Here is a 26,391-nt window from a genome sequence, read left to right on the forward strand (position 1 = left end):
TACTCACTCCCCCCATGTTTTTTATGCAACCCACGTCATAAGGACTTGTGGTCCATAAACTGCTGGGTACCTTGGCCATGTCCTCCTCCCAGAATGAGGGCGGCACCTCCATTGCCATTCTCTGTGGCACTTTGCTTTAGTGTATCTGTAACCAGTACATTACACTAATCTTGAACACCATCTCTTGTTCCTGTCTCTCCTCCTTAAATAGTTAGTCATCTGTGGGGGCGCTGTTGCGCGGCATCGAAAATGGCCGCAGCCTGAAAGCGCTCTGCTGGAGGCCTTAAATCCTTCTTCCACCAGAGCTGCATACCATGTCGTGGAAGCCTGGACTTTGTTCCTGTCTGTGGCGGAACACTTGGGGAGCACCTGGGCGCTGACTCGGGGTGGCTGCGAGCGGCGGATTGTGGAGTTTGCCCCCTGGGCTTTGAGTGGCTTTGGCCGCGTGGAGCCGGTGAGCCCTCCCCCCGCCTCGTGGAGTCCTGTGTGCTGAGCGTCCTTGGCGGTCGCCGGCGCCATTCTCGGCGCTCGTTGGAGGTGCTGTGGGCGTGGTGCTGGGGCGGGCAGCGCAAGGGACTGGTGGGCGCGCCCCGCGGTACCTGTGCGAGCCTCCCCCGGGCCGGCTTTGTTGTATATTTTGCGGCGCTGACGTCCTGGCTTGGTGCCGCGGGCCCCCCCCCGGCGGGCAGTGGCTGTGCTCCTGCACATCCTTTTCGGAGCCTTGGAGGTGGTGGAGGCGGGTGGTCACGGCTCCCATAGAGGTGAGTGGATCAGCCCCTTTTTGATTGTGTGGATCAGTGCTACGGGGACCTCCTCTTGGCGACGAGGGATCGTGGACACCTTTGCCCATTTGGTTGTACCTTTCCGAGGACTGTGGTGGAGGGTGGGGGCATTCGAGACCTGAGGCAAGGGGCATTCGTGTACGGAACAGTGGCACTGTGGAGGACTTGGAGAGGTACCCTCCCCTGGAAGTATAGTAAGGTACCCCCCCCCCCTTCTTCCTGGACAGTTTTTTTTTTGCGGTGCTTTGGCCTTCACACACCTTGGAACAGCTTTGAGTTGGACCCGTGAAGGGTCGGTCTGTGAGTTGGTCGTAGGTACCCTCCCCCCACCTGTCCCCACTAAAATAACAGTGGGGTGGGGCGCTGCTAGTGTTTGTCCTTGTGGATGCGGGGGGAGCCTGGATTCTTTGCCCTCATCTTGTGCCCATACGCCACCAAAGCCCTGTAAAATCTGAAATTAAAGACTTTCTTCATCCTGTGTTTGGAGTCGGACTGACCTGAGCACGGCCGCCGTCTGTGGCTCCCGGTATCCCCCTGGAATGGGCAACCCAAAGAAACAATCCAAGATGGAGCAATTTGCGAAGGCGGATAGAGCGATGGCCTGCCAGGGAGAGGAGTCCGGGGCTGCTCATATTGACATGTCTGCTTTAAACCAGACCCTACTAGCCCTCAAGGGAAGTACTGACAGTTTGGGAGCGAAGATCGATGCGCTCACCTGTAAGGTAGATGTATCGGTAATACAAATTGAGAAGCTGTGTGGATGGATGGAAGAGGCGGAGCAGAGGATTGGTGATGGGGAGGACAAGATCTCCGCTCTTCAAAGAGAGGTGTCATCATAACAACAGGCAGTGAAGAAAGTAACGGCAAAGAATGATGATTTGGAAGGGAGATCAAGGAGGAACAATATAAGGATTCCTGGGGTGGCTGAGTCCAGTCATATTGACAACATGGAACTCTTTGTTGAAAAGTTGCTGAAGGAGGTTTTGGACGATCCGCCAGTTTCGGATATATTTATGGTCGAAAGGGCCCATCGTTCATTGGCGGTCAGATCACCCCCGGGCGCCCCGGAAAGAGCTATCATAGCCCGAATCTTCAGTTATAGGGATAGCGATACCCTGTTGCGAGTGGCCAGAGAAAAGAAGAACCTGCAATGGGGCTCATCAACTATATGCTTATTTCCTGATTTTAGCCAGCAGGTGCAGGATCAAGAGGAAAACGTTTCTAAGCGTCAAGGCCATGTTGCGGAAGAATGGGATACGCTATGCAATGATGTATCCTGCTAAACATAGGGTGGTGCATGATGGTAGGGTGTCCTTCTTCACTAACCCTGAATTGGCCGAGAGGTTTACCTCGAGCATTCCTGACTCCGGGCCTCCTGCCCCGATGTCCCCATGATCGGGGATGGACTGGCGTGGTCATGGGACTGTTTAATGGTGCACGATGGGGCCCTTGTGAGGGCCATGTAAGATGTCAGCTAGTGATGGAACTGTACCGAATAACTCTGTTTTTCTGGTGGGTGATTGAATTGCGATGTGTAACCATGGTATTGAGCCTCCAAGCTTTATGAGCCGTAGATGCCGCCAGCTTCCCCCCGAGCCCAGCGGCCACTTAGCTTGGAGTTGTGAACTGTTGGTGGGGTTCAGGGTGGTGGGTGGGATGATGGGGCAAGTAGATTGGGGTTTCTGGCGTGGGTGGAGGGAGGGGCCCGGGGTCAGGTTTGTTATTTGGTTGGAATTGTTTGGGTGTTGTTGGGAGGGGGGGGGGGTTCCAGGTTACTGTATGCACAGACGAAGTGTTGCGTAAGATTATACTTGCTGGAATTACTTACCTTGTAAATTGCTTAGTCCTGACTTTGCACCTGTTAGGGTTCTCTCCTAATCTTGGGTGTGGCCATCCTGATATAATTATGCCCATGGGATGGGAGGGATGAGCTTTCTTATTGGTGGAGACAACGCCTTGGGTTCGCCCGGACAGACTGGGTCCCCTTGTGGCGGCGCTCCGGTTGATATTTTGGCGACCACAGCTCCATCATGTACTCTCAGAGCGGCGCTATGAGTTCTCCTATGGGGCCAGGTTCTTCTGTCCCTTTGGACATAACTTTGCTCACGTGGAATATTCAGGGACTTACTAACGCAAAAAAGGTGCGACTCATATCTAATTATGCAAGGAATCATTGGGTTAATGTATTATGTTTACAAGAGACGCACCTGGGTAGAGGCTCCAGGCTCCCTGCCCTTTCTGGCTGGGGAATACATAGGTATGGATTTTCTTATTCCACACATTCCTGAGGTATTGCAACTTATATCCATCGCTCCTTAGAATTCAAACTTCACAAGCAGGTGGCGGACGAGGAGGGACACTTCCTATTGGTGGCCGGGGAGATTGCGACTCAATCTGTTCTGTTTGTTAACATCTATGGCCCTAATTGTGATTCTCCTGATTTCTTTCAAACATGCTTGGAGCAGCTGTGACTGTTCCCGGGTTATGAGATTGTGTGGGCGCGGGATTTTAATGTAGCCCTTTCTTCCACGTGGGATAGGTCGGCATCGACACAACGTCCAGTTCCTCATGCAGTGCAAAAATTGCAATCCATTATAGTCGATTACCCCTTGTTTGATGTTTGGCGGCGGTGTCATCCTGACGCCCGGGAATTTACGTTTCACTCTAGAAGTTTGTTTAGAATAGACTACGTGTTTTATGTCCCCAGGCTTGGCCCGTGGGGTGGTCAGGGTAGATATTCTTTCGCGTACTCTTTCGGACCATTCCCCAGTTCGGGTGAAATTTAAGGGTCCCGCATCTTATCCTAGACAGCTTCGTTGGAGGTTCCGTGCCCGAGCATTAGAAGACTTGGTGTTTCGGGAGGAGCTTCGCCAGGCCATCACAGAGTTCTTTCAGTTTAACGCAGAGTCGGTTCCCAGTCCAGGGGTGGTTTGGGAAACTTTTAAGGTGTTCCTGTGAGGCTGGTGCATGTCGAAGGAAGGGGGGGCACTTAAGAACATTCGCAGGGCAATTGTTCATAAGGAAAGGGAAATTAGAGATCTCAAACTCCTTCAGGGAAGTGAAGATTCTCCAGATCTGCAAACTACTCTTGCTGCGAGGAGGCGGGAGGTCCGGGCTCTGATGGATGATGAGGAACGGTTCTTGGGTGACCCAGTGGCTGCCACGAGATATGGGGAAGGAGATCGTCCGAGTAGGACCCTTGCCTGTGCTATTAGACAGGAGAACCACTTGCAGCCTATCTTGGAGGTGGAATCTCAGAGCGGTGCACTTGTCAGGGATGTGCTGGAGATAAACAAGGTATTTCGCCAATATTATGAACAGTTGTACACTGCCACTAGTTCGGCTGGGCGTGATGATATCACCAACTTTCTTGATAGGGTTGCCTTGGGTTGGCTTGAACCGGAGGTGGGTGGGCTGCTTAATGAACCCACACGATGGAGGAATTCTGCAGGGCGATTATGTCACTTCCGAAAGGGGAAAGCCCCAGGAATGGACGGCATATCAGCTGAATTATACAAGGCATACCCTGATTTACTTATTCCCCACCTGGGTAAAATGTGTGAGGAAGTGGCGTCCTCCGGGGTACTCCCGGAGTCCACGCGTACTGCCCTGGTTACGGTATTACTCAAGCCCAACAAGGACCCTAAATGTTGTTCCTCTTATCGCCCCCTTTCATTGATAAATACTGATAATAAAATCATTGCTAAATTACTTGCAGACCGGCTTCTCCCGCATATGCCAGCACTAATCCTTCCCGACCATGCAGGTTTCATTCCGTGGCGATCCACTCAGAATAATCTGCGCAGATTATTTACTATGACGCATAATGTGAATCCAGAGGTTCCGACTGCGGTGGTAGCCTTGAACGCGGAAAAGGCGTTTGATTCTGTGGAATGGCCTTTCCTGTTTGAGGTTTTGTGCCACTCGGGTATTGGCTCTACGTATCTTGCCTGGATACGCCTTTTATATACGGCTCCACGGGTGAGGGTGTATACGAATGGGGTCCAGTCTGTTCCTATCTCTCCTATTCGGGGCACTAGGCAGGGCTGTCCCTTTTCCCCTCTCCTATTTGCCCTGGCTATTGAGACGGTGGCCTGTGTATTGAGAGAATTCCACTCTCATCGCGGCATGATAATTCGGTCTTTTGCATCTATCATTTCACTCTATGCAGATGATATTCTTTAATACATAAAATATCCTCGAACGAACCTGCAACCCGTGATGGGGGAGATAGTTGCATTTGGTGCTTTGTCTGGGCTGCAGATAAACTGGGCCAAGTCTGAGGTGCTTCCGCTTACACCAGGAGTAACCCTGCAGGATGTGGGTGAGGCCTTCGCTTGGTGTCCACAGGGAATCCAGTATTTGGGTGTTAGGGAGTCCACTACACCCGCTCTTTTGTATCAGGAAAACTATGTTTCAGCTTGGAACATCGGGTGGATTCTTGGGTCCGGCTTCCTATCTCCCAGGCAGCCCGTATCTCTCTTGTTAAAATGGTTGTCCTACCAAAACCTTTGTACGTTTTCAATAACGTTCCGGTATGGTCCCCGGTATCATTCTGGACTCGTATAGAAACTATGTTGACTAGACTGATCTGGACGGGGAAGCGATCCCGCATTTCCTTGCGCATAATGTACAGCTCATATGCCCAAGGGGGGTTCGAGGTTCCTAACTTGTTTCTTTACTTTCTGTTGGCACAGATTCAGTACTCGATTTGGTGGTGGTCCCCGACGAATGATCTGCCGCACTCGCAGCTCGAGAGGGCTATTGCTCAAACGGAAGACCTTAGGGGCTACCTCTGGGCTGTTCGGGAGCGCCATTTGAAGTCGGAGGTTCAGCCATTGGAGGTCACGCTCAGGGCCTGGGACAGTCTGGCGAGGTGGGCAGGGGTGGGCCCGTGGTATTCACCCAGGATGGCCATAGATAGGGTCCGTGGGATCCCCCTTACATTTGAACGCATTTTCATTCAACATTTCCAGAGTCAGCACATTCACACCCTGGGCGATGTGGCACCACAGGGGAAATGTATAACTTGGGAAACTCTTAAGACGAGGGGTGACTGTACTCCACTCACCCAATTGTTATATTTCCGCCTCCGCGAGGTACTGAAGTCAAAATGGCCCGACTTTCCTGAGGCCCCAGTAACCTCCCCGATTGTAGAGCATATTGTAGCCCCGCCCTCCTCTAAGAAAGTGATCTCTTCCCTGTATTGTCTGACATGGGGGCTTGGGGTTTATCCTTCTTCTGCCTACAGGGTTAAATGGGAGGTTAGCATGGCTCGCTCTTTATATGAGGATCAACGGAGGGGCATTCTTGCTCAGACTAAATTGATTTCCAGTAATAACAGATTTCGCCTGATACATTTTAAATTTTTACATCAACTGTACTACTCCCCTCTGTCTTTACATAAACTGTTTCCCCTCCGGTCACCAGAGTGCAGGAGATGCCATCAATCCCCTGCTGATTTTTACCATGTAGCATCGTCTTGTTCCCATGTCCAGATTTTCTAGGGTGCGGTAGCTGAGGTGATGGAGCAGGTGTTGTAGACCTCGATCCTTTTCACTCCAGAAACGTGGGTGCTGTCGTGGGTAGAATTGCATATAAGCAACGATAGAAAGCTGTTTGGGATGGCTTCAGCGGTCGCCAAGTCCCTGGTGACACGTGCATGGGGGGCATCTCAGGCACCTTCAATACACCAATGGAAAAATTGCATGTCGATGTATGAGCGTAGAGAGTCGCAATACAACCAAACGCTCCCTCTTAACTGTAGACCCGGGGACTTTTGGTACTCTTTCAGGAGCTATATGGCTTGTGAGTCAGACTCTGAGAGCACCCTCTCTCCGCAGCACAATGAAGAAAGTACCCCTGGGCAGGGTGGAAGACTATTGAATCTATAATTTGTTCAGCATCTTCGTTGGCTGCGGGCTTATTATTTTTGGTTTTGTTTATTTGGATCAAGGTCAATGTATCCTAGGTGGAGTTCTAGCCATTTGGATGTGTTCTGTTGCATGTACCGTTAACCTGGTGGGGAGTTAGGGGTTGAGTGGGGGGTGGGTTATGCTCCCGAGTGGGAAGTTGTTGTTTTTCTTTTCTGTCTTCCTGTCTGAACGGTTGTATTGACATTGTCTGATGTGTTAATTGTTATACAACTGGAAAACTAATAAAGAAATTGTTAAAAAAAAAATAGTTAGTCATCTGTCACTGTGGTTAACCTGCACCCCTCCGCAACTGTGATTATTGCTCTCCATGCCCGCCCTGTGTCGTCCATCCCTTGTGCTGCATTCCAATCCTCTCTTGCCATCACTATCTCTATTTCTATGGGCACTATTGTTCCTTCTGGCTCGTCCAGTGGTGTTTCTGGCCTGAACAGGTGCTTGTTTGGAACTCGCCCATTTTCCCTTCGATGCATGGAAGCCATGCAATGGCAATGTCAGTTCCATACTGAAACATCTCTGGCCCCAATGGCACCCCACCTGTACCGTGCATCCACACTATGCTGTAGCATCGTCTTGTTCCCATGTCCAGATTTTCTAGGGTGCGGTAGCTGAGGTGATGGAGCAGGTGTTGTAGACCTCGATCCCTTTCACTCCAGAAACGTGGGTGCTGTCGTGGGTAGAATTGCATATAAGCAACGATAGAAAGCTGTTTGGGATGGCTTCAGCGGTCGCCAAGTCCCTGGTGACACGTGCATGGGGGGCATCTCAGGCACCTTCAATACACCAATGGAAAAATTGCATGTCGATGTATGAGCGTAGAGAGTCGCAATACAACCAAACGCTCCCTCTTAACTGTAGACCCGGGGACTTTTGGTACTCTTTCAGGAGCTATATGGCTCGTGAGTCAGACTCTGAGAGCACCCTCTCTCCGCAGCACAATGAAGAAAGTACCCCTGGGCAGGGTGGAAGACTATTGAATCTATAATTTGTTCAGCATCTTCGTTGGCTGCGGGCTTATTATTTTTGGTTTTGTTTATTTGGATCAAGGTCAATGTATCCTAGGTGGAGTTCTAGCCATTTGGATGTGTTCTGTTGCATGTACCGTTAACCTGGTGGGGAGTTAGGGGTTGAGTGGGGGGTGGGTTATGCTCCCGAGTGGGAAGTTGTTGTTTTTCTTTTCTGTCTTCCTGTCTGAACGGTTGTATTGACATTGTCTGATGTGTTAATTGTTATACAACTGGAAAACTAATAAAGAAATTGTTAAAAAAAAAATAGTTAGTCATCTGTCACTGTGGTTAACCTGCCCCCCTCCGCAACTGTGATTATTGCTCTCCATGCCCGCCCTGTGTCGTCCATCCCTTGTGCTGCATTCCAATCCTCTCTTGCCATCACTATCTCTATTTCTATGGGCACTATTGTTCCTTCTGGCTCGTCCAGTGGTGTTTCTGGCCTGAACAGGTGCTTACAGTTAGCATGTGTATGCCTGATGTAGAGCACACTATGCCCTTGTCTGTGAATGAGATGGTCATATGTAGTCTGCTCACAATGTCTCGTCCCAGTATGTTTACAGGTGTCGGTCGAGAGTAGAGTAAAGTAAAAGCAGTGATAGATTGTGATCTCCTATAGATAGTGAGATATTATCTGTAAAAGGAACCACTTCCCGAGCCCCAGGGAAGCCTTGAGTGTTCATGGCATCGCCTGACAGTGTAAATGCTCCTTCCCTAATGCATGAACTAGTCGCCCCTGTGTCGACAAGAAAGGAAAAAGTTTTTTCACCTATCGCCACCCCTATGCAGGGTTGGGTGTGATCGACAGGATGGGACACATCAAATGTGTCTGTGGGCTGTCTTATTGGGGGTACAGGGACAACACATTTCCTGTAAAGGGGTTGTTCTCTACCATGGTTGCTCCCTCGAGTTTGCGACAGGAACTGTTGCTACTGTGTCCACGTAAGCTGGTGTGTCATTGTGCTGTATCTGTGCTAATTGCTGTGTGTTCCCTTGAATTTGCGGTGCTTGTAAATACTGTGGTACCAGTGCCGACATATGTGGTACCTGCATTTGTGTCTGTGGTGCTTGTGTCTGCTTGTGGCGCTTGTTGATACATGTCCTGTATTTGTCCTTGCTGTTGCTGGTCCTGTGCTTAATAATCATCCTGATCCCCTTGGTATGGCTGTTGGCCCTGCCCTCCCCAATTCTGTTTCATCCCCCTGAACCTACATACCATTGAGATGTGCCCTATCTGCCCACAGGTCCAACACTGTGGTGGCTCCCTCCTTTCCCCCTGGATCCCCCCGGAAAGTCCACTGGGTTCTGTTGTCCATATCCCCGAAAACCCCGCTGGAAACGCCTCTTGATTGTGATGTATCTGTGGCCTGAAGCCACGCCCTCTCCGTTAGCCTCCCTTCCTCGGAAACCCTTGTTGTGGGCTGCCCCGCCCCATACACCCTCCTCCCATGGGCGGTGCGTACTGCTGTGGTTGTGGCTTTTGCTGCTGCTGCTGTGCTTGTGTGGTGGGGCTGGTTAGGACCCTTTCATTGCATGCTTCGATAGTTTTTTCTGTACCAATTTCGCTTCATCTGCCTTTCTGTCCTTCCATTCTTAACCTTCTCCTGCCACAGCCTACAATGGTAAACTATTGTGAGCTGTATCTCTGGCCATCCCTTCGCCTCCATCCCTACTAACCTCCTTAGACTCTTCTGCACTACATCTGGTAGCCCTTGTACTAGTATGTGATAGTGTAACGCTAAACTTTTATCCCAAGGCTCTCGAGTTTCGAGGCGCCAAAGCTCTTGAATCGCCTGAATGTACTGCACAGGATCTTCGTCTTCTCTCATTTTGCGTGATGTAATGGCCCGATGTCTGACGTGTCTGGGTATTGTGTCCTCAATGCTTGCCATACTGCCTCCCTGCAGTTTGCAAATGGCGATCCGCCATGGGCTGTGTTTTGTGTTGTCACCCCTGGGAACCCCGCCCTCTTCCATGCGTCATCAGCTGTGTCTCCTAATATTGATACTAATAGTCATTTTCCCAATCTCATAAATCCATTTCCCCACTCCCGCACTCAACGATGGTAACCTACACTTCACATTCTTCTTGTCTGTGTGTTTCCATGGCACATACTTCGGTCGCACCCTTCCTCTCTCTAGTAAGGGCATCTGTGTGAATGCTGCCTCCTTGTGTGTCCTCCTAGTCAGTCTCACCTGACGGTCCCCCCTCTCGCTCTCTATTCCTGTGCATACATCTATTGGTTCTAATATGGGCACTCTCCTGTTATCGTCATATACTCTAGTCAATCGTCCCCTTGAACAAGTTATGGCTGTCTCCCCTCTCCTTCGTCCTTGGAGATCCCTTAGTCTGTTGATGTATGTGCTGTGTGAGGTGCAAATGTCATTCGCCTGCTGTACCTGCTCGTGCAAGCCGCCCTCTCCTTCTCTCTGTGTATGTGTCCTAAACTCCCATGACACCCGTTTGTCTGTCCCTGTCCTTGCTGGCTGGGATTGAACCTGCTCCCCCCTCTCTTCCCCACTGTACTTGTCCTCATTTTCCAATCCCGTGTCCATGTTGCTACAGAAATCGTCTGCAAAACTCAGTCTCCTCAATGTCAAGTCTGTGATGGGCTTCATGCTGAGATCGATGCATCTCAGGTTTTATCTACTTCCTGCGGCCCAGGCCCCTAGGCCTGCTCCTCCTCCTTCTGTTGTGCTCCGCCCTCAACCCCCTTGGTGTTCCACCCAGGCGCCTCTGTTGTTGCGCACTGGTAATGTCGCTGCCCTCCCTGGTGGCGTTGGTGGTTGCCCTGGAAACTAACATCCGCCGTTCTACACCTTGCAAAAAGCCGTGCCATGCTGGGCGCTCACATGACCAGGTCAGCTGTTGTGCGTGGGAGAAAACACCCTCAATGGATGTATAAGTGGCGTTCTCGCCAGAAGCCCAGTGCTTCTGATTGACTAAGTTCTCTCTAGTAGCGCTACATTGTTTCCTTGGATTTGATACCTGACCTGACGAACCTTGCCTGTCTTGATTCTTGATTCCCACATATGTGCCGAACCCTGCCTGTTTTACCGGACTGTCTTCTGTCTACCGTTTTGTTCTCGGACTTGTCACGTACGTTGTCGATCCTCGCCTGCTGTTGGACTGCTTCTTGCTTCACGTTGGATACTCGGTTGCCTTGCCCATCTCTGTACTGCTTCTGCCAAGCGTACCGTGCAGGTCTTTCGGCGCTGCACGTCGCTCCTGTGCTCCTGTGCTGCACACCATTCTGGGGTGTACGGGCCCCTTACCTCTCCATCAGGTACCTCTGTTAGTTGTTCTCTGCATTTGTGACTATACACAACCTAAACCATGGGTTGCTTTGCATTCCTAAAATTGCAAACTCTCATAGGATCCTCCCTGACTCCAGTGAACCTTCCTGATTATTTGGAGATAGTGCACTCCTGGACACCTTGCTGATAAGATTTAGTGCACCAACCCGGATCTAGAGCGACCCTCGTTCCATCCGGGATAGCCTCCTCTACTACCCTTCCTGTTTATTATTTTACACCTTTTATCCCTGAACCAGACTCCTCTTCCAGTTCTTCATTTCATCACTCTGACTTGACCCTGTAATACCTGGTAAGGAAAGTTCTAGCTACTTTCACTACAGTACCTTAAGAAAGGGCATCCACATTGAGGGGTTATTTTATTTGCTTGTGTCTTGCATTAGGTACCTGAAACCGGCTCATTGGCTCTTTATTCCTGCACCCATCAAACTACAAAGAACAGGTCAATAGCTACACTGAGAGATAATATTCTACTCAGTTACTGGCTTACATTAGCCATTGTCTTTTTTTCTTACTGCTTGAGATCCATATCGGTGTGTGCTACCCACTCTTTCGCTTGATTTGCTCCTCTTTCTGGCATTCATTGGACTACAGCAGAGGGGTGTATCAAGAGGAAGAGCTCCCTCTGGTAAGGAGGCCTTGGTTAAGGAATAACCCATGCTCTGCAATCAAGCTGATCTGGTCAGGAATACAAACTCACCTCCTCTGGGCTTCACATCTATCCTATTCGGTGAATAATACCTGGTGCCGGGCTGGCGCAGCCAATAATCCTCTGCTACTAACCTTGTTGGGAAGAACTCCCAGGCATACCAGAGGGACACTGGAAGTACGCAGACTCTTGGAAGGTCGAACACCCTCTCCAGAATAAACCGAGGACTCAGTCAACGGCAAGTTCAAACTGCGGTTAATTACAAGAAAACCAACAGGGATCAGCACAGGAACAGGAGAAATCCATGCACGACTCGTTCTTTCTCGGCTCGCAGGCCTGTTTTACTCTAGTGGGGTTTTACTCTTGTGTGACGTCAGCACCATGTCACAACTTGGGCCCTTCTCCAGAAAACCTATCGGCCCTTCTAATTGGGTACTGAGGGTTCCATGTGTTAATATCCCTGCAAAAATATCGCCATACAAAAATACAAAACCCCTGCTCCTAAAAACCCCCAAAATTATCCCCCCCAAAAATATCACCTATGACCGTTCCAGATGACCATATATACAGCAATATACAGCAATATTTTTGGTGGGGATAATATGTCGTGATTCTGTACTGAGTACCTTACTACCTATAGTGTACACAATAGATGTTATTCTACTGGCCCTTGCATGTCAGGTGGCTAGCCTGGTCCATCCCCGAATCACTATCTATAACAATGTTGCAGTTTGGGAGTCTTACCATTGGTTCTCGTCTGTTGCAACCCACCTCTAGGATACTGAACTATGGTTGGATAAAGCTGACGTCCCCAGGCCTGGGATCTGCAAAGGTTCTCAGCTCTCGGTGTAATAAGAATGACTAAGTGTCTGCATTATAACTTGTGTGTACCACCTTAGTCTGTGAGAGTGCTCTTTTGCTCGGTGCAACACTTGTGTCATATTGTAGCATATTTGTTGCAGTCTTCTGTCTGGTAGCCTGAGATCGGTTCACTTTCCCAGCGCTAGTCGCTGTGCATTGTCTGCTTTGGCCGAGTCACCTGTTCAGAGACCACAAATTTGAGCTGTGTAGCTCTGAATAATGAGGAAGTCTTTGTATTTACTGCAGCTGGTGCCTTTGTCATCTAGGGAATGGAATGTCATCCGTATCTTGTAGCCTTGGCTACGGGTCCTGTCTCACACGTCTTGCTCTCTGCCCAGCCTGAATTCAGCTCAGCTCGACTCTTGCTGAGGGGGCTGTGGCCTGCTGTAATTTTCCTTAACCATTATAATGCAGTTTCTATGATGTCCGTGCAAAACTACATTCTCCATAGGTTAGTCATACGTGGTTTTGTCAGGTCCCATAGGTGCCCCTGCAGTTTCATAGGGTTATTTGCATGTGAGCATGGGCAAGATTTTCTCTTGTTTCTTGAGGTTTCTGCGTTGATGCATTTGGCTAGTGACAAAAAATATTAAAAGCAATGACAGTGGGCCTCGTTACGACCCTGGCGCTAATGGGTTAACGGCGCCGTAAAAGGCTGTGGCGCCGTTAACCCATTAGCGCCTTACTACGAGGTCCCTTTGCGGGACCCGACCTGAACGGCTGGTCTAGACCAGCCGTTAAAGTAGGGACCCGAAAAGGGACCTTGGTGCTAAGTACGGTACCGCAATTTGCCCTATGGGGCAAAAATGGGAATGGGGAAGGGCCAATGTTCAATGGGGAATTACCGCCCGCCAACCTTGGAATGGGGTGGTAATTCCCCATTGAACATTGGCGGACTCGTTACGATACCGGCACCAACCATGGTGCTAATAGCGCCATGGTTTAGCGCCAGTATCGTAATGAGGGCCAATATGTATATGTGTCTGCCCTCTACCTATCGAACTGAACGCTCATGTTCTTCATGTATTCAAGTGTGCGGTTGTCTCCTGAAGTGCGGATGGCACGTGTGCTTCATGTCTAATGCAGCTATGTCGTGGTGTCTCTAACGACGTCAGCAACATGGCTTCTTGGTGCTCTAATCAAGGTTGTCAATAGAGGTGTCTTTGGTTAAGACGTGGGGCTCTTCATCCATGCTGGGGTACATTCGTACCGCACCTGGTCTGTAGGACTGGTTGAGGGCGTATGGCTGGCTGAGGGTGTATCCCTCGACATACTTGCCAATCATTGGACCACTGCGAATTGGTCCAAAATAGAATAGGTGATTGAAGTGTTTCCTGGCATTCTTCTGTGTCATGAATTTCCTAGGAGGGGGAGGAAGGGGTAGGCTTCCCCAGTCCTCTTCAATGTTTTTGAGGCTTTTTACCTGAATCGTTTTGCAGGGAAACTAAGGTATGTGGTAGATCCCTAGAAAACCAGATTTCCAAGTACTTGAACAGAGTTCGTACCCAGACCAAACGGTTGTGGTGGAAAAAGCAAACCCGTTCCATCCGTTTATGTGCTCCTCACTTGTGAAAGCTCAGCCGTCTGCAGCTGCCATTTTCAAATGGTGCCTTACTGCCTTTAACTGAATTATTCTATTTTCTGCGCATGTCGTAACTGACTGTAGCCCAGATATGCTGCTAGAAGCATCTCGCCTCACAGGCTACTCGCTTTGTACATCTTTCCTGATTGGCTTGGACAAGCGTACTTCAGCATGTAGAATAAGCAACATTAAGCGGGCCGGGCACTGAGCCATGTGAGAACCTTGTCCTTGTGGTGCCACCATGGCACTGACTCCCCACACCTACTGCAGGACCCCTCAAACAGTGCACCCCTTAAACCACACACACACACACACACACACACACACACACACACACACACATACATACACACACACATACAGTCCCACATTGGTGTCAGGTTATGGAATGACCTGATGCATAGCGGGAGGCGGTCCTCGTGGGTGACCAAGGCTTTCCCCAAACCAACTGCATGAGCCGCCTAAACCCATTACTTCCAAAATCCCATAAGATGTCCCAATTACGCGGTATCAGGACATCTCAGGGACCATTTTTCCAGTTGTGGCTACATAAGCCCCGCCCACCCTCAGCCCATTCTTAGTGTTTTTTCATAATGACGCTCACCCCAGGGGGTGAGGTTCCTGTTTCCCTCCACTTCCTCCTACAACCTTATCTGCTCCAGACGCTCCTGGCTCCACCGCGTTCTTGCTCCGAACACTCCAGGCTCCACCTTGTAAAGGAGAACAACAAGGTTGCAGAGGAAGGGGTAGCCGGAAAAAGGTAAAGGAGAACAGGAAGGTGAAGAGACATTGATGAAGACATTGGATAACAAGAAGGTTAGAGGGACATTGGAATAACCAGAACATTGAAAATGAATAGATACAAGATTGCTTACTGACCAAGCTCATCAGGATTCTTCATATTCACGACCACCGCCCTGCAAGGTAAAAGGAAGCAAGACAGATCACCACAAGACTACAACAAAGGAAGCCCACAACCAAGAGAGACATTAGCCAGTCATATACCATATGAAGCCGTCACCAGCAGGATTGCATTGTTGGACCCAGTGAAGCAACTGGTCCAAGCCAGCTTCCAGGTCATCTTCAGCTTGCATCAAGGTATGCCTACACTTCACACTGCACCCCACAGACAAAGGTGTGCAGAGGCAGCCTCCCATGCAGATTCCTCTTGTGCCTTTACAGTTTCCCAATCGGGATCTGTGTGGGAGTGGTGGGGACTCCCCGATGCCCCCACAAGGCCTGGAGCACGGATGAGCGTTACAGTCATAGTAGAAACGCTAAATTGTTAGAAATGTATCTGAAACTTTCTGCTGCATGTTGCAAAGTTGTGAGAACCTTGATGATTGCTTGTATGCCCTATTACGAGAAGCTTGTAATGGAAGTTGAAACCGCCTGAAACATTGTATACTGTTGCCATTGTAAAATGTATGCAGACCCCACCCTTTCTAAGAACATCTGTTTAAGTAGATGTTATGAAAACCATGCAAGCCTGGGTGGGGGGGGCAGTAGTTGGTGTGCCATATATAGTTCGAGTGTTGGGTTTGTGTCCTGTCCTGTGGATTGTTTGTAATTTTCTTCGCTGACTGTCATTAAAAGGGTAGTTCGGTCAGAAATCTTATTGGCCCAATTGATCGGGCATGTATTTTAGAGCATACATTGATCGTTCTTAAAAGAAATTCCAATGCAACTTACCCAAGTTTTCTCACTTTAACATGTGAAAACGACAGATTGGGTACCGCCATCGTTGATCCATCGCCCTAAGTTCAAGTGCCCTTGCGGCACTAATTCAGATCACCCGCCCCTAATGCTGACATTACTAGATGCTCACGTCCCATTTCACAACCCCAATGCACGTCTGATGTCAACGTCCTTGCATGCAACCTTGACGTGTCTCCATGGAAATGCCAAGACGCCTTGTTCCTTCACAAGTGTAAACAAACCCTTTCTGATCACACAAAGTTGGTGTTTGTTTTTCCTTCGTATCAGTGTATTTCATTTCAAGCTTCCCTTACTCGTTTCTGCTCTGTTCAGCTATCTGCCAAGTAGGATACACTGAAAACTGGTACTTATACTGCCTAAAATGAATTAACTCAGTAGTTGCTTTTCATTTCTTATATTATGGACGAATGTCTTTACCAAACCATATTTAAACATGTGTCCTTGCAAACTTGTAATGTTTGAGCGTATTTATCTTGTCTTTTCACAGTGTGTTTTTGTAACATCTGTGTTTCTTCGCATTTCTTTCTTGAACATTCAATGTTAATGGGAAACCTCTTTTCTTTACTATACACAAACAGAAACGTTTTTATTTACCTCACTGCTGATTCTGTGCTTCTTCACTATTTAGGAACTATGGCAACAATTCTGCCCTACCTGTACGAGCCCGAATATTCAGAAGAGGAAATCCTCGAAAGAGGAAAATACTCAATACGATGTGGAATCAGATGAAAATCATGAGGATCAATCACCAGAGTCTGAACCCAGTCGCATGGAACATGTTTCCACCTGGTGTACCTGCCATTGTTGTGAGCCTACTCTGGTGGAGAAGTGCTGTTGCAGTGAAAACTCTGGCTGGTGCTTGACCTACATTGCCGAAGAAGACACTACACCGCTATGCGTTACCAAGCTGCATGACTTCAGGGCTGCCTGCCGTATATGATCCGTGTTGCGAATGATGATGTTCAATATGCATGAACTTTGAGCCACAGTTTGCCCTCGTAATCTAAGTAACAAGTAAGTTCACTCTATATATGTTGTGTGTTTGATGACCAAGGAAGCTAACATAATTTGTTGTTCTGCTATATCAATGTAACTGGATCACTGACAAATTAATTTTTCAGTAAATTGAACCAATTACTCATTCTAACCTGAAAACAAAGTGTTCATCTTTAGAATGACTCATTCTAACTTGAAAACAAAGTGTTCATCTTTAGATTTATCGTCCGAACAATTACATTTCTTTCACTTGGAAGTATCTTTCAAACATCATAAGTAGTATCAGTACTTCGCACGAAATGGTACTTTTAAAAAGAAAATGACTTATGTTTTAAGTAATTTTATTTTCTCGGAATTACAGTTCACAGGAATAAGGCACAAACATTGTCAAACTTCCTTGAACAAAACCCCTTTCCAACCCCCCACAGTAAGTTACACACTGTGACCATTCTACCAGACAGGACAACAGGTTAGTTACATTAGAACAAGAGAACGAACTTCAGTGGTGGCACGGGGTCATTGCATTCCCCTTTTTCTTCCCCTGTGGTTGCTGTCTTGGTTTAGGGCCAGCCATTTCACCTCATGGTTCGTAACGTATTAGGGATCAAGGTTTCAGCCTATCATTACCCCATTTCAGGATAAAAGCTCCCCACTCAACATGTAACGACTCCACACAGTCATTAACCATAGCCTCCAGTTTCCCAGAAGTGTATATATCTTAGAGTTTGTTCATCCAGTCGTTTTTAGTGGGTATAGAGTTGTCTTTCCATTTCTGTGCTAGGGCCACCCTCTCCGCTCTCAACATGGCGAAACTAAGAATGGGGAATCTTTGCTCATTACTGTCCTCGTCCAGGACTCCCAGGAGCACTTGCATAGGGAGCAGGTCAGGGTCTATTCCCACTGTATCTTTAAACCAACTGAGGACTTCTGACCAGTAAACCTTAACCTTTGGGCGAGACCACCACATGTGGAACCATGAGCCAGTTCGACCACAGTGTCTAGGGCAGAGGGGGGAGGATCCCGGGAACATCTTGGAAATTCTCAGGGGGGGTGCCAACAGTGCAGTATTTTAAAGTTGTGCTCCATCGCTGAGGTATAAAGGTTGCCAGAGAACATTAGTTTATAGTTTTTACCCCAGGTCACTTCGGAAATCTCCCTCCCTGATTGTTCGGCCCAAGACTGCTTGAAGTTCTGCCTCCTTCTAGTTCCAACATGACCATCACATTTTATGTTTTGGACAGGATTCCCTTTCTTGAGGTGGCTTCGATAATGACTTTCTCAAAGGGAGTGAGTGGTCGGGAAATCTTGGAGAACCATTTTGGTTCAGACATAATGCCCTTGAGGCAGAGGTATTCTCTGTGAATCAGTTCCCAGGGTCTCAGACAGGGGAGTGTACTCAATGAAGCGGCCCTCAGTGAACAGTTGTCCAACTCTTTCTAGACCTTTGTCAGACCATTTTGTGTGTGGTGGAAGCCCCTCCCACTAACATCCAACGCGGATCCCCACACTGAGCTGAATGGAGATGGCCAGGAAGAGAGATGGCTGTTGCATTTACTCTTTTTCCATAGATTACACAGGGTTGCCAGAGTTGGGTGTCTCCTAATGTGGTCAGGGATAGCTTTTGTTGGTAACCATAACAAGTCCATAACTTTTTTAGGGTGGGTGTGTAGGTCTTCGATGAAGGTTCGATATGTTCCTAGGTCATCTCTAAGGTGCGCTAACATGGCACGTATCTCGGCTGCCATATAGTACAACCAGAAGTTGGGGAGGCCAAACCCCTGAAGTATGTGGGGAGGGTTAAGGTCAACAGTTTAATTCTAGGCCTCATCTGCTTTAGTTTGGCAAAGAAGGATTCCGGGAGAGAGGTCGGTAGGGCAGTGAACAGATACAGCAGCCAGGGTAGAACATTTATTTTAATTGTCACCATTCTCCCAAACCACGAAAGAGTTGGGGGGAGGAGGGCATTGTGTAAGGTCTGCTCTAAGTTTCTCCAACACGGGGTGTAAGGAACTCATGGTGACAACAGTACAGGCAGACATAAGTGATCACAGTTCAAAAGGTGTTTATTAAACTGTATGCAGGTTGGAAAAACACCTAATCTAAAACTAAATCTAAGATCGGAGCAAGCGTCGACCATCAAATGAAAATAAGGCAGTCCTAGTGGTGTTGTGTCAAATGAAAAGGGCCTATACTATGAAACCTATTTCCAAACCTTACAACTAATACAAAAAGGGTGTGGGATAGTTTGCAAGAAAAGAAAGAAGTGTTCCCAAATAATATATCAAGATGCGGTAGCTTAGGTCTCCCATCCCCACATTTTGAGCACGGAGTAAGGTGGGATCTTGGAGCACTGTACACTCTCGAGCTTAGCCGGCACTAGACGACATTTCCGCTTGCAGCTATCAGGGCTGTTGATGCCCAAGTCTTGTTTCTCTTGAAAGTCTCTTGCCTTCCGAGGGCCTGACGTATTCAGGTAACAAAAACAAAAGTTCCTTCAACAAAATGAAAGTTTGTTTCTTGGTTTCAATTAGGGTGAGGATACTTCACCTCTGAGTCCCCCACTTCTGGGTGCTGACATCTCTTTACTTTCAGCCTCCCTCCACCGGGTTCACTATGGCTTTTCCTTCCTTCACAAATCTTAATGTCTTTTTAAACAGTTCCAGTGGACATCCCTCGGCCGGGTTCATTCGTGTCAACACACTGTTTCTTGGGACTTTAGACTTGCCCCCTTCTCGTCAGCATGCCTCTTCCGGGTTGACTCTTGCCAACTTCATATTCACATTTACTTTCAATTATCACAGGATTCACTTCCCTAGCTTTCTCATATGGTGGGATTCACTTCCCTTGCTTTCGTTATAGTTCTTAGGTCAAAGGCTTCGCTGTATGGGGATTTGCTTGACTTCCTGTGGGACAACTTTGACCTTTCTTACCGGCTCTCCTGTGGCCTTCTGGTATCTGTAGTTTTACTCAGACGGGGATCAACCAGAGTTTCGCAGAGCAGCACCCACGTGGTGCCGGCCCCCTTTTGCCGCCGGTCTCCCCTTTTACAATTTTATAGTTCTTTGAACTTCCCTCACTTTGCCACTATGCGACTTTCATTCACCACAGCCCGATTCTTATCGGCTCTCCCTTTGACTCACTGGCTGTGATGAACCGCTTGGCTTTCTTCTTTACTGGCGTGAAGGCCGGTACCACGGAAGCAGGAGTCTCCCTCGCTCCGGCTTATCAGCATCAATATGCTTTGTGTACCGTTAACATCTGCTGAGCACACTTGGGCTATTGCCAGTGGTTTTACGATTCCTTCAGTGGAGGGTTCGCACGGTCGCGTCTCTCCTCGTCAGCCTCTCGATATTTGCCCCCTTTCTCCTTCTTTTGGACTGCCTGGTCTGGATAGCTGTCTCGGTGTGCGGTCTGCCTTGCGCCACCTTTTATCCCTGTGGGGACGGGAAAGGGCCGTCGGATGTGTGTGATTCTCGTCAATTGCCTGACTTTGCCTGACCCTTGTATTGGGGCATGTCAGGTAAACAGCTCTGGTGTTAGTCCATTGTGCGTAAGTGTTTATGTTAGGAAAGGGGGGGCAGTGTTTTCGAATGTCCTACGTGGTAGGATGGGGAAGAGGTATTGAAGGAAAGGGGATACCGCGTGTCACCCGTCGGTGTCCCGCTCCCCAAGCACCCCCATCCAGGTGACCCTCCCTCACTGGTCCACTACCAGGAACTGGATCCAATAGTGATGGCCGTGTCCTGGCCACCTGGATGACCGATCCCCAGGGACTAGTTAGAAGGATACAACCTTCAGGTTTCTCACACGGGGTAAAGTTGAATTCTACCAGCAATGCGAGGTCCCTGGGAACAATGATTCCCAAGCATGGAGTAGCTGTATTTTCAATTCTCATTTCACTTATGGTTCCCTTATCTCTGGTTGCGTAGTCATTGGCTCCAATGGGCATTATGTTAGATTTGGGCATGTTTATTTTAAGGCCTGAGAACCGGCCAAACAGTTTAATTTGAGAGAGAAGTTACAGGATGTTGTCTGCGAACAGGAATAGTTTAAATTCATGGGCCCCACACAGAATCCCTGAAATCTTTCCGTTTGCCCTGATTGCAGTGGCCAGGGGCTCCATGGTGAGGGCATATAGCAAGGGGGAGATAGGACAGCCTTGTCTGGTTCCTCGAGTCAGGTGGAAAGGGGCTGTTGTAGTGCCATTCACTACTACCCTAGCTACCTGTAGAGAGCTAAGAACCATTGCCTAAAGTTGCTACCAAACCCCAACTTTTGCAGGACCTTTCCCATGTAGCTCCATGCTACTCGGTCAAAGGCTTTCCCGGAGTCTATTGAGATCAAGTAAGCACTCATCCCATTGTTTTTCGCCTCGTACATTAGGTTGATCGATTTTCTTATATTGTCTGAAACTTGACAGCCCGGAATAAACCCCACCTGGTCCCCATGAACCAAGGAGGGCATTGTGTGATTGAGTCTATTAGCCCAACACTTTTGCCATTATCTTTACATCTGTGTTCAACAAGGAGATAGGGCGGTAGGATTGACATAGGGATGGGTCTTTGCCTTCCTTAGGGATGACAACTTTGAGGGTGGAGAGCATCGATTTCGGAAGCAGGCCAGTTTCCAGGGCATTATTAAACATTCTTTTCATAAATGGAGCCAGAGTGAAGCGGAAGGTTTTAAAGAATCAGACTGTGAAGCCGTCTTCCCCTTGCGTTCTGCCCCCCATAATTTTACTAATTGTGTCAAGAACCTCCTCCTCTGTAATTGGGGTTTCCAACGCTGATACATTGTCCGGAGTCAGAGACGGGATGGGGAGTGCGTTCAGGTATTAGTCAATAAGGGGACACTCTTCGCCGTATTCGGTCGTGTAAAGGGTTTCGTAATATTTGCGAAATTCATCTGCTATCCGATCATCGTCTAGGAGTCTTTTGCGTCTGTCTGGTCTGATTGCAGCTACCCTCTGTTCCCTTAACCTCCAGGCTAAGATTTTATCAGCACGTTCCACCTTCTCCATGTATTTGTCTTTTAGGAATGCCAACTTACGTTCTGGTGGATCAGGAAAGTTTTAAATTAGGCTCTGTATTTCTGTAGTTTCTCCCGGTCACCTGGCAACATTTGGGATTTCAATTTCCCTCCCTGGTTTTAGATTTTCTATTTTTCCCCTTAGGGCTAGCTCTTGTGCTGCTCGTTTTCTCTTTTTTAAAATGTTTATTATTATTTTTTAAGATAAACAGTGTAAGAACAATACATCTTTCAACAAGCGTTACTTCACATGTTTCTGTCACTGTGACTATTATCGCCATACTCTTTGTGTCCTTCTCATTGTCATGTAATCCGCTCCGGTGTCCATGTTGCACAAACCATCCAGTGCTGCCCCATTTAGGGGGGGGGCTCAGTCTTTACAACCTATTGCTCAACTAGAAACCTTAACCCCTAACACCACCCTCATTTACCCTCCCCATCCCCAACTTCCATTGTCTCCGGTTTACCCCAGAATCCCCTTCCAACCACAAGTGCCACACCTTTTGATTGCTTCCCAGGGTTTCCCTACATTATTCCATTCTTTTGCAAGTTAGGGAACCCCCTTCCCTCTGACCAGATCCGTTCCTCCTCTCCTCCTTCTCCTACTCCTTCAATGCCTCGTCTGTTCAGGGGGGTTTTAGATCCTGAGTGAATGCCAGCTCGTTCAACATCTGCCCCAATCTACAACTAGTGTGTTTTCCCCTTCCGGATCTCTATGTTTATTTAGATATTCCACTTCGGCTAGGCCCCATCTGCGTATCTCGTGTAACCATTGTTTCACTGATGGACCTGTTGGCCTTTTCCATTCTATCGCAGTTCGCCACTTGGCTAAGGTCAGCAGGAATCGCGCCATTTTATTTCTATTTGTGTTTCTTTTTGCTCCCGGCAGAAGTCTCCACAGGCACACCACGTGGGTGCATTCATATCTACTCCCCAGCAGGGTATTCATTCTGTCCACGACCTCTTCCCAGTATTTAGCTATCATCGGGCACCCCCATACCATATGCCAGAACCTAGCGTGGTCCTCCCTGCATTGTGTGCATGTATGTGGTATCGCATGATTCATCGTATTTAGCTTTTCCGGTGTCAAATATACTCTGTGAAGGTAGTAGAATTGAGTGAGCTGGAATCATGCATTCCTAGATGTCTTTTTTGACCTGTTCTCACATCTGCATCCATTTCTTTTCCTGGATGGGTGCTCCCTAGTCACTCTCCCACTTGCTCTTAACCGCTAGTTCTTTGTCCTCCATCACTGTCTGCAGTGCTCCATACACCCTCAAAACTTTACTCCTACCTTCCCCTAATTCCAATAGCGTCTGCATCAGTGGATGCTCCTCTGGGATACTAACCCAGATTAGCGCCACCCGTCTCACCACCTTGCCGTACGCAAGGAAGTGACCACTTGTCACCTATTACGTTTGCCTCCATTACTCGAATGTCAGCAATTTACCGTCTCTGAAGAGATCCCCTACTGTAGTGCATTGTCTTTCCCTCAGTGTTTTGAGACCCACGTTTTGCAGTGCCGTCCTAATGGTGGTGTCAAACCCAATTGGCAATCCCCTACTAAATAGCTCTTCAGCCTGCGCTTTCTTTAAAAGTTTCCCCCATACTGTTCGTACCACTTTAAAGACCACTGTGCTCCCTTTGCCCCATATGGTCCCCCACAGTAGCTCCACTCCCCGTCTCTCTGGCGGGATCCCACCAACAGTTCTCTCTTTTTTTGCCTCCCATACCTATCAATACACCTCGGATATTTACCTTAAATGCCTCCCATATTGCCGGAATCCACACCTCGCCATTGTCGTTGAAGTTAAGGAATTCTCTGATCGACTTCAATAGTGTTTGGGCCAGGTCTTTATCTTCAAGCAACAGATCATTACAGGACCATTTAGAGTTATGTTTATCTGGGAACCATTCCCCTAATCTGATTTTGACCAAGTCGTGGTCTGACCACAGTATGGGCTCTGTGGTTGATTCCAACACTCTGTTTTTAGTGGGCTTTCAATTGGGAGGTAGTCTATCCTTGAGAATGTGTTGTGCACCTTCGAGTAGAAAGTGAACAGGGGTCCCGCCTACTCTCCTGTCCTGGGGGAGAGAATCCACCACCCATAATTCCTCATTGGTCTGCTGAAAGCAGAGAACCTTCTTGTACTGCATTTGGGAGGGTAGGTGCGGATATGCCCTTTCCTATCTACGTCAGGGTCCAGGACCATGTTAAAGTCGCCACCTATAATCAAGGAAATGACTGCAAATGAGGGTATAATTATTGACGAGCGTGCTTTGGCCGCTTGAAATCTGAAATGTGGCAAACTGTGTCTCCGGAACCAAGGGGTCCACCCACAAAAAGTTCCTAAAAGTAAATCAAAGTGTTGGTAGGTGCCAGAAAAACACGCTGTGCCTCTGAATTTACACTCCAAGGTCTATCTACACCAGAAATCAATCATTTAGCAGTACATCATAAGGGGATCATTTTGTTCTAAATTTATCGAGTTTCAGCCGACACGTGTTTCGACACTGAGTTGTTTTCAAGGCCATAACAGGATTTCTCGGGTAGGTGCACGCTATCCTTGCATAATGATACGTCTTCCACAATAAGGTAATGAACCTCCTTTTGGTATCTCAATGACGCTCCCTGTTTTTAACATTTGCAATTATTTTCTGAATTAGTCTTGCTTCTGTCGGATTAATTTGTACTGACACATGTTTCGACATTGTCGTTTTCAAGGTTGTTTTACCATCATTAACAACATATCCAAGTGTTACATAAAAATGATGCATTCCAACCAACCAAAGAAAAGCATGTGTACATATACAACAGTAAGTATAAAAATAATATGTAGTTACATACCCAAAATCATAACAAAAGGGCAGGATGGTGAGACATAAGGAAAATCAGACAAAAAAAAATGGCCTTGTTCAGTAATCTTACAGATTTCTTGCGCTTATTAGCAGTTACAAAATGTTAAATGGGTTGTGTCACGCACCATACCTTTCATGACCATTTTAAAATGATGCCCCTATTATTAGGTATTCAAAAACCAATGATTAGTGGTGCATTGTTCTATCCAAATCACCATTCGTGTAATTCCAGTGATTATCTATATAATACTCAACACCATTAAATTGAATAGTGCCACCTTGTTAGTGATTCATATGATTTAGTTAAGAATTCACCCATAACAGGATTTCTTATTCCTTTATTCCTATGAATAAATAATGTAGGTTTATGACTCCTTTCCTCTGTATAGGCCATTTTTAAAATAATTGAACTTGATCCATTGTCTATAAGTATAGCTTACCGCGTAGTTGCACGCTATCCCTGCATAATGATAATTCTTCCACAATAATGTAATGAACCTCCTTTCCGTATCTGTAAATCAATAGTTCTTGTTACGCTGTGTTACAGCAGACATGCTAAATTGCTTCTCTATTGTGCATGCTCGACCCGAGCCTCCCATTCCCTATCTCAATGACGGTCGCTGTTTTTAACATTTGCAATTATTTTCTGAATTAGTTTTGCTTCTGTCGGATTAATCCTGTATTCAATAAAAAACTGTTAGTTCGAGGTAGGTGCTGATACCTTCCTCGTCAGATTTACTAATTTCTCATAATAATGTTGCCCATCAATAGTGTTTTATATATGTTAAGAAAATGTCTGTGTCATAAAAAAGATGGGGCTATAAAGTCTTACCATACTCGCTTCAAAACAAAAATGCAGACTCTATCCCAGGTGCTGTGTGCGTCTTGCTCGCCGGCACCCTTGCGCTTCCTTATTTACATTCTGATACGTGCGTGTGACGTAATACGCACTGTGCACATGACATAACTGACCAATGGAAAACATGTCTGTAATGCCCTACATATTGTCCTGGTAATCCCTTAATGTTTGTTCAGTAACAGGATCCAAATGCTTCCAATGCACAATTGTTAATCCGGTCATGTAAACATGTGTGCTTGCCACAAACCCATCCACTGTTATCATATATGTCAGTCCTGGCAAAATAATCTATTAATAACCACTGAGGTAACATGATAAAACGTTTCATTCTTTTGTGAACCATTAATGGTTACTTAACAGTATTATGTGCGCTCATGCTTGCTAGTAAATAATTCATTCTGCATATAATCATGTCCCTGTGTTCGTAATAGACAAATACAATGTAATGCATTACCTGATTTTAAAACATTAACATATGAAACAGTAATGTGTTTTCTTGAATTTGTCATGATGCATTATGGTAAAAAGATTATCAATCTCAGAGTCCAACAAAGTGAAATTGGCTCACAGGAAAATATTCATTTCATGGTCACTGTTTAAACCTTCTTTGATACAGTGCAAATAGCATATATATTTAGACTCCATTTGTCTCAGTTTGAGTTTTAAATCTCCCCCTCTCTTACCACGTCTAGCTCTCATTAAGCTAATAAACTTCAAGTCATTCTTGTCAGCAAATTGGTGGTTTTTCTGCCAATGGACCACAAGTACATTTGACATTGATTGCTATTGTTGGTTACGTCGT

At 47.3% G+C, this 26,391-nt stretch overlaps 1 long non-coding RNA gene across 1 annotated transcript in view; it reads right to left on the reverse strand.

The window, feature by feature from the left end:
- LOC138563556 (uncharacterized) overlaps window positions 1-25,641 on the reverse strand; it is a 56,571-nt gene extending 30,930 nt beyond the window's left edge. Inside the window, exons 1-2 of the long non-coding RNA XR_011299584.1 lie at window positions 25,563-25,641; window positions 15,008-15,045 (exon numbers count right to left, since the gene is read on the reverse strand). This is a non-coding gene — a long non-coding RNA (uncharacterized lncRNA). The remainder of the gene's footprint in view (window positions 1-15,007; window positions 15,046-25,562) is intronic.
- Window positions 25,642-26,391: the final 750 nt, after the last annotated feature.

Source organism: Ambystoma mexicanum, chromosome 1p, assembly GCF_040938575.1.
Source record: "Ambystoma mexicanum isolate Mex_15411 chromosome 1p, UKY_AmexF1_1, whole genome shotgun sequence".
Classification (NCBI taxonomy): domain Eukaryota; kingdom Metazoa; phylum Chordata; class Amphibia; order Caudata; family Ambystomatidae; genus Ambystoma; species Ambystoma mexicanum.